Raw genomic sequence first — 7,712 nt, 5'->3', positions numbered from 1 at the left:
TGTTTGTCTTACCGAGTTTTTTAGTTTTACACAATTTCTTTGAAGTGTCAGTGATACATTTCACATAGTGTTTTAAGCTCAGTTAATTACATTTCATGTGTGAATGCATTTAGCATTAGCTTGAAAAGATAATTCACAGATGAAGACGGCAGTGGGGGTCTACAGAGATATCTAATTTTAATGGCTGGTAAGTAGGGCTGAATTTCCTGATTGTGAACAGTGTTGAAAATATTTGTCAAAGAAGTGTTTATTTATTTCAGTTGATAATGAAGATGACTAGCACTATTCATCACAGACCAAAGCATATGACGAGACAATGGTATCAATAGAGACAGACTTAGCATAACTTAGGCAATAAACTGTAAGAAGTGTACCACATCTTATTAATGCGTACGTGCTGATGTACAGGAAGGCGCGGTGATAGGGGATGGGGGTGGAAGGGGATGAGTGATGGATTGGAGTGCTGGTGGGAGATGGAGTAGTGATGGGAGATGTGGGGGGACGGCAGAAGCTCATGAGGGTAACAGACTACCCTTAGATCAACCATTGAACTGACAGGCCCGAAGAATGAACTTTAAGACAGTTAAACTTTTGAATAACAAAGTGGTCAAAACTCATCGTAATTTTTTCTCTACTTAAAAGAAAAATATGATTCGCTTATGTATACTGTAAAACGTGTTAAATGTTGATAAAACAGAAGCTTATGGCGTGTTACTTGTTCTTGCAATAAAAATAAACCTCGATTTTCCTTACCTATTTCGTTACTTTAAATGGCCTTCCAAATGCCTTTTTTTACTGTACCCCCTTTTTAAAACTAGCTTAAACTTTGCATCTGACTTTTAAATTAAGATAATATGGAGTAGGATGCCATAAAGTGAAGATATATGTTGAGAGTAAGGTAATCAAGCACAACGATACAATACACAGGTGAAATCTATATGAGTTAATAAATGAAATCACAAATGTTATCTTCCCTTTTGTTTTTGTCTTTGACAAAAAATATTTCGAGAGCCGCATCACACGCAGAGCTACTTGTACACAGACATATCAGGTATACCGCAGATGTTAAACACATTTTGACAAAATAGGTGATGGAATAAACTGCAGCTATATACTCTTTGCTTCTTTCGGTAAAGTCAGGTAGAAAGAAAATAAATTAAATAATAGAATACGACGTTTCGATTGCAACACAAGCAATCATCATCAGGTAGAAAACAAACCTAGTAAACTTAAAAATAAAATGCAATACACCACAGAGAGTCGGCAAACACAACAGTCAACATCCTACCGGTTGATTACGTTCTTCCAAAGATTGCTAAATTTGAGAGAGACAGAAAACACAGACACGGAGACACATCGACAGACAGTTTCAGTTTCATTTATTTGGTATAGCCCTGTGAGCCATTCGGCTCTTTGAATCGGGTGCAACCGCAACAAACAAAAACATGCACTAGAAAACATCTTAAAGTGACTATGCGCAAACAGAAAATCCAGGGAAAAACAGCAAAATCTTCCAGAAAAAAGCACCGTACACCAACGCTGTGTGCAAAAATCCCAGTGGGATGCAATTCAAACAACAACAACAACCACAAGACAAAGCAGACCTTAAACACGGTAGGGCCAACACCTCGGCCGTGACAGATCATTGTTATAATTCAGTAGGCTCACATGACATTGACTTTTCCAAGACAGAGGTTCTTTGTAAGCCATCTGGCTACCATGAGAGATTCGTTCATGAGGCTATCCACATATACAAGCACAGAGACAATTTCAACCGAGAAGATGGATTCTGGCTTAGCAATCATTGGAAAGATTTGATAAACCATTTCAGGTCTTAATTGATTGTTCACGCTTACAGTGGCTTTCAGACAGCAAAAAAAAAATTTCGTCTCCCCCCTCCTCTTTTCAGAACATAGATGGACTAGTCTAAATAAACTGTCAAATCGCTGCGCGTGGCGCTAACGTTTTTTAAAAATAAATAAATAAACGCTTAAAATAAATAACTTTATGCAAACCGACACACCTGAAGACGACCGTTTGTGTTATGGTCGAAACGTCGTGAGAATTTTTATTGTTTTATATATATTTTATTATTTTGTTGTTTCCCTTCAACGTGACTTTACCGAAATAACTAAGAATATGAATTACTGCAGTCACGAAAGCTTTAAATCAAAATTTAACCACAAGACAACTTAGATTAAGGCCATCAGTCTAACTCCGTACTACAACAAACATGGCCAAACCAAAACACGTTTTCGAAATCACCACCAGTGTAAAGCCATAAAATCAATGTAACAGTGATCATAGGAACTGTGACCGAAATTTCACAATAAACGACATAAACAACATGTACCACCAAATCCTGTAGCCACAGCTGGCTGCATGAGTCACTCCACAACAGCAGGAGCATCAGTAGCAGTATCAACATTTTTCAATGCACCTTTAAAGATCAGACACACAAGCAGAGAGAGAACACAGAGACACACAGAGAGAAACACACACATAGACAGAGAAACAACGCCTCTGGATCGAGGCCTTAAATAGAGAGAGAGGGGGGGCAGAGAGAGAGAGGGGGTGTACAGAAATGAGCATGTCAATGAGAGAGTTGTGTGGACATCCACCCCGTAGCGGCCGGGGGAGTGAAAGAGCAAATGGACCGAAACAAGCCTGGTAGATTTTAAAGGGAGAAATTTATACTGGTAGGAACCTCCTGGTTACACCAGCCCACAGGGGATTATTGTGTCCGTCCGTCCGTCGTGTATCCAAAAATGGGAGGGGTGGGGCTGGGTGGAGAGGGGAGGGGCTGGGTGGGGAGGGGCTGGGTGGTCGAGGGGCTGGCTGGGGAGGGGCTGGGTGGGGAGGGGCTGGTCACCCCGTGGTGCCCTTATAAAACTCAACGTTTAACCTATTCACGCCGGCTTGTGCCCGCCCTCACAGTCGGGCATATTTGCGGAATACACCACGTGGTGCCGCCGTTGACCCTGGCCATTGACCGAGCAACCCAACGTTCCTACCAGCTCCCTCCGCAGGAATGTGTTATTGTCGAATACATTTCTGAAGTTCACAAAGCGGATCTTGATAAGCTGAAAAGTAACTGCAATGTCACTATAACGACAAGAGATAGCACTGATCCGCAAAAATATTGCCTCAACGTTAAGGGATATGGAAAAGATCAAACAACAGCTATAGTAGTCGATAATCTTCTTGACCTGTACCAAGACGTTTCTTCAAATGTCAAGCAGTGTAAAATATTGATTCCAGGTCAGGCTCGTGCACTGCATTTAGATGAGTTTGAGAAATGAATCAAGAAAACTAAACAGCATTTCTGCAGTGCTGTGATAAAGAAATTGCAGAATCGTTTTATTTTAAAAGGCAGCTACAAAGAAGTCGATAATGCTAGAGATGCACTCAATAATTTGAAATGGAAAGCTAAGAGTACCACGTTTCAGCGCGAACGTGCAGGGCCAGGAATCTCAGGGGGGTTCGTTCCGTTAAGTTCATTCCATTTTTTAGTGTCGGTGATGAATGTTAAGTGCGTGTGTGTGTGGGTTTTTTTATTTAAAGGGAGTGGCTATTTAAACCGCCGCGAAGTTTTGTTGACGTCGTGTGGACAGTGGGTGATAGCCGGCACCTTTGAGCGACGTAGATGAAGACGATATCGCTACGGTCTTAGAATTACCGAGATCGGCAGTGGTTTCGGAAGTTTATTTAAATGCAAGGCGATGACGGTAAGTCCTCGATACCGTCACTTGCATCACCTGAGGTGTATATCGCTTTCTTAAACGTGCCTTGCAGTTTCTGTGCAGTATTCACACCGACGATGACGCATCGAATTTTGTTAAATCGTCAACGTTTCTGCGTGTTTTTTTTCAGTCAGTTAAAATAGTCTAAATTCCACAAGAAAAATGTACGGGCACTAGTGGTGATCGAACTGGACATGAATTGCAATTACAACACGAATAAAGCATCTAAATAAAATGAGGAATTAATTTTCCATTGAATATGGCATACTGGATGTGGTGTACCGGGTCCTGAAATATGTTGCTGTCAAAATCAGGGAATTGATGCGCATTGAGAGTCAACGATAGCGAAAATATGTTGCTGTAAAAAATCAGGGAGTGAGGTATGAATTACAACGTGGGGGGAGGGGAGATGGAAATGACAGTGTGATCAAATGCGTGAATGAATAACACTTCATGGACTTGAACATATAAAGAATCAGCAGTGGGGATGGCCAGGGGGAGGGAATTCCATGCTTCGCGGAGACGGAGAAAAGAAGCGGTGTCACATTGAGCAGAAATAGACTGGGATCTTTGATGTGTGCATTTAGTTAATGAAGAGGGGAGTGCATAAAGTGGGAGATGGAAGCGGAAGTAGGCAGGGGCGGGTCCATGGCGCATTCTGGAAACGGGGTTGACCGTATGGGTGATCTTCTTTGGTTCTTTAGGTAAAGTCACGTAGAATGAGAATAAAATAATAAATTGATAAAATAAAATAACACAATAATATTCTCACGACGTTTCACTCCAGCGCTATCCTACCAGACAGTCTCGTCCCTTCACCTGATGAAGGCCGCTTGTGTTGTGGCCGAAACGTCGTGAGAATATTATTGTGTTATTTTATTTTATCAATTTATTATTTTATTCTCATTCTACGTGACTTTACCGAAAGAACCAAAGAAGATGAATCCTTGCAGTCACGAAAGCTTTAAATCGAAATGTATGGGTGATTTTGGAGCCATTGGGAGTTAATGGATAAGTCAGAGTTACTGGCTTGGGGTCATGTGATCAGATTGTCGACGTGATTTTTTTCTTCCAGGTGTACATGAGGTGTCTTGTGGCAGCATTCTGGATTAATTAGAGTTGCCAGTTGAGGAATCTCGTCTTGCCACCAGGATGGCGAGATGTTACCTCCCTTGTCTGGTATGCAGGAGGTGTCGTGGGTTCGATCCCGACCCTGACGGGTCCAGGTTTTGCACCCCACAATAAAAAAACATGCATTTCGACAATTTGGCGACTATATGTACCCACATATGATAAGCCACTTGATGAGCTATCGTGCAGGGCAAGGTCGCCTCTGAAAATAGCTTACCTGATAAAAAAAAGTTTAGTGTATTATAAAATATACATTACTGTATAGCATTTGGATTTAAAATTCGAAGTATATTGACTGGAGCAGTGTTGAAGTTGGGGAGACAAGTAGCCATGGGACCCAGATTTATTAATGTCAGTGGCCCCAAGCAGATGGCTCACCTCCATGATTTGTGTTTGGGCGGGGAGGGGAACACGAACTGAGCTTCAGCTTTCACGTTTGCCCGTGCCCACGCAGTTTTACAAAGTTGCCAGTGCTTATACAGGTGGCATTGTACATGCCACAACGCCTAGGAAATAAAGGCACCTTTTTATTAAATCTTCACATACACATCAGGAGTCCCCATCACCCCATCCCCACCGCCTACCCACGGAAAGTCGCCCCTGCCCACGGGTTCGCTTCTGTTCACACTAAAAAACTGGAAGAAGCACCACAAAAAAAATGTTGTACGAGTTGAACCAAGAATATGAATCCCTGCAGTCACGAAAGCTTTAAATCAAAAAATGTACAAGCACTTGGCTGCTAAAGCTAACAGGTCCCTGCAGGGTGGGCTGGTAGGACAAGTCTCTGCGCTGTCTATTGCTGATTTTACACCCAACAGCACGAGATTTCACTTCGTTAAAGTATTGAAAGGGGACGGACGGACGGACACATTAATCTATTGCAGGCTGGTACATTCAGTTTACAACTTCGTTCCTACCAGTACAAGTTAACATGTTGCTCAAAGCAACCTTCACAAACACCAAATTACTTTAATCAGTAGCTACAATAAAGCGCGTTATTTTTTTGCAGTATGTTTTTACTACAGCGCTACTTTTCAGTTACTGTACTGTATTATAGCACTTGATTGATAATTATTTCAGGACACTGAGTAACAGTGGTTCAAAAATATGACGTGACTTTACAATAGTACGTACGTGACTGTGTGCAATGTAATGCATGTGTTCTGTGGCAGATCAAATATCCATGGGGGTGGGAGCACAGAGGAAGATCGTAATGAATGACGAAAGCACTCATCACGATCCAAGACGGGAAGATGATGACAGCTGTTCAATTTGCATGGACGGCTTCACAAAGATGGTCACCCTGGACAAATGCAAACGCTCTTTCTGCAAGGCGTGCATAGAGCAAGCAATGAAAATCAAACCAGTGTGTCCAGTATGTATCACATTTTATGGAAAAATTTAAGGTAACCAGCCTAAGAACGGAACCATGTCCTCATCAGTCGACTCGAAGAGCCACCTGCCCGGCCATGAAGAATATGGCACTATCATTACAAAATAGAACTTTCCTAATGGTGTGCAAAAGGTAAGATATATAATACAACTTCATCTACATATCTTAATATATGTTAATTGTTGAACGCACTGCCAACTGTATGATAATCGGTTGCCATTGCAGTTTGTGCAGACAACAATAAAAGTAACCTTTGGTGGAACTTCAAAGTATGTAATAGCTAAAAATAAAATGTGCATACTGTGTGTTTTTTGCATAGTTGTACATCTTCCTCTTGTAATGCAGGCCGAGTATCCAAACCCTGGAGTAAAATTTTACGGGGGCAAGAAGAACGGCGTACTTGGCCGGTTCGCCAGAGGGACGGCACGTCCATTCACTCCTGGAGAAAGCTTTTACTCAGCGGCTCATCTTCACTGTTGGAACGTCCACAACCACGGGATTCCAGAACTGCGTGACCGGGAACAATATTCACCAATAAACCAGTAAACTCGGTGGACCTGAAAGGTAAAGCATAATTACTGAACGTTCTATCTTCCTAGTGATTCCAGCAAACATTTGATTTTAACTAAAATGTATATCTAATGAAGCTTTGTCTAAAAAAAATTATGCTTATAGTTATAGTACAGTAATAAAAAAATGCACTCAATAGTTCTCTCTTAAATATAATGCATGCGAGTCATGTGAATATGTATTCCAACTTTCTGAATGGTCAAAAAATGTTTCCCTTTTTAGTTATGGATATCCTGAAGGCCAAGGGCATCTACTGAACATGGGATGTGCAATAATTCAGTGATTACAGTATTTTTGTTTTATTTATTTGATTGCTTATCATTTTAACAAGAGTGCCTCTTCTAAACATAAGTGTGTTGCAGAACTAACGTCTATTGACAGCCCTAAGTTCTGAAAAATCTAAATTTTCAGTGGGGCCATTCTTTGCAGATGACAAGTATTTCCTACAAAATAATACTTATTTCATTGACCCGAAAGGGATAAAGGGCTACGTCAACCTCCAAATGAATTTGAACTTGTGCAACCTTAATATTTTAGTCAATCTGTAGCGCCACCCAGCTGAAATATTAAGGTTATCAAAAGGACAGCTCGTTAAAATTCAAGTTTGTCCTTTTAAACATTAAGCTAAGCAGTAATCAGGTCGAGTTAAAAATTTTGACATGTAATTACAATAAGTAAAAACATCGACAATTTTTTAAAAGTTTGCTAATAATTTTTACTTGTTAATTCACTCCTTCTCAGCACTGGTCAGTGCTTGATGGGGAAGAGTAGGTCAGAACTAGTCATAATACCATGACCGGGAACCAACTCGGGTTACCATTTTCAGTTGATTGCGTTAACCATTGTGTCCCCACTCTCCAGTATTAAAAGTAGCA

At 41.0% G+C, this 7,712-nt stretch overlaps 1 protein-coding gene across 1 annotated transcript in view; it reads left to right on the top strand.

The window, feature by feature from the left end:
• The window catches only part of LOC116938598 (prostaglandin E synthase 3-like), a 175,319-nt gene that overhangs the window by 133,084 nt on the left and 34,523 nt on the right, over positions 1-7,712 (top strand). The gene's annotated exons all lie outside the window — the stretch shown is intronic.

This window comes from Petromyzon marinus, chromosome 4 (assembly GCF_048934315.1).
Source record: "Petromyzon marinus isolate PM22_M1 ecotype Great Lakes invasive population chromosome 4, UKy_Petmar_22M1.pri1.0, whole genome shotgun sequence".
Taxonomy (NCBI): domain Eukaryota; kingdom Metazoa; phylum Chordata; class Hyperoartia; order Petromyzontiformes; family Petromyzontidae; genus Petromyzon; species Petromyzon marinus.
Note: the sequence above shows the minus strand (reverse complement) of the source record. Positions and strands in the feature narration are given on the sequence as shown.